The sequence below is a fragment of the Euleptes europaea genome, chromosome 3, assembly GCF_029931775.1.
Source record: "Euleptes europaea isolate rEulEur1 chromosome 3, rEulEur1.hap1, whole genome shotgun sequence".
NCBI lineage: Eukaryota > Metazoa > Chordata > Lepidosauria > Squamata > Sphaerodactylidae > Euleptes > Euleptes europaea.
In genome coordinates, this window is record NC_079314.1 from 6,693,476 (window position 1) to 6,694,902 (window position 1,427).

Below are 1,427 nucleotides of genomic sequence, written 5' to 3' on the forward strand. Positions count from 1 at the left end.
GGAAGGTATGAGGCTTGGCTTCCTCTTGTTGCTAAATCCTCAACCGGGCTTAATGATGTTCATGTAGGGCTCAGGCTGCTACCAGGATTGTAAGTCAAAAGTTGCACCTTCAACTGGGTCTGGAACGAAACCCAAGAAGACTAGAAAACTGGGTTCCACAACCTCACAGGGAAAGGGTATGTACATTGGGCGCATAGTACCAGCACACAGTGTATACGGAACTGCATGATTATTCTTGATGAAGTTGCTAGAATCACAGAACTTGGATTTTTTTTTAAAGCTACTAGTCCTTGAGATGGTAGAAACAAGTAGACATTTTATCAAAGTAAGCCACCCCCTTATTAACCAAAAAATCAATAGTAAAAGGACAAATTTTCAATCCTTTATTTGAATGGACACTGCCTGACTCTTTTGACTGTCAGCAATAAACATTTTCAAAACCAAGGATCAACTATCCTAGATGGCCAGCCCCTGGCCTTCCTAAGCAAACCCATACAGAGAGGTCTCATAACCTGTCCCACTGGCTTTTCTCAGCTCAGGGTTTGGAGAACCCCCCATGGCCAGAAGTCCCATAGTAGTAGGGCAGGCACCAAGAAGGTTTCTCCCCGTCAGGGAACGTGGAGCCTTGAGTGGTTCAGATATTTTTTAAAACTGCAGTCATGGCAATCCACTGTGGAGTTTGGGATTTACAAAGTACCTCCTTGGGGTTTCTGGACAGCCTGTAAGAAGTGCTGGATCAGCCTAAAATTAGGGCAGCTTTAACATTTGTGAAAGAATCCAAGGAACCAGAAGGATCAATGAGGTCCACGGGAAATCAGTCAACCTGCGGCCTGCCTTCTGCACACTCCAGCTCTGTGGCATTTTGTGGCATCTTGCTGTCCAGACTTACCGTAGCTGTCATTTGGATGGCCTTGGCAAGATCTACGGAGGGCCCCACAGCTGTTGACAGTCCTATAGTAGCACTTTGAACAGTGACTGGAACAGGAAGCCAGCCAGAGAGACTAGAAAACTGGTTTCTGTGACGTCAAAAGTAAAGGCCAAATTGTATATTTTGTGAGAGATCTAACTGTGGTGCACCAGTAACCAAAATTAAATAAATAAATAACTTGTTTCCAGTTTGGAAAGTTTCCCTCCTTGGTCACCTGGAGGGGTCATGAGCTACCCCAGGTGACTAAAGGACTGACTGTATACAGACATGGGGGTAGAGTGCTCCCGGTGAGGCATTCCCATCAAAACCTGTGCAGCAAAAGCTTGCAGACAGTCACCAAGGGCAGTCCCACGCAGAGCACACAAGTCCGTCAGTTGTCTCCTGTTCCAAAAGCCTTCTGCTGCATTGGCTTTCTTGTGGCCCCTCGTGTCTGGGCATGCCAGCAACATTCTCTCAAGTTCTCCGGACCACCGGAAAGGAGACGGAGTCAGCAGCAGTT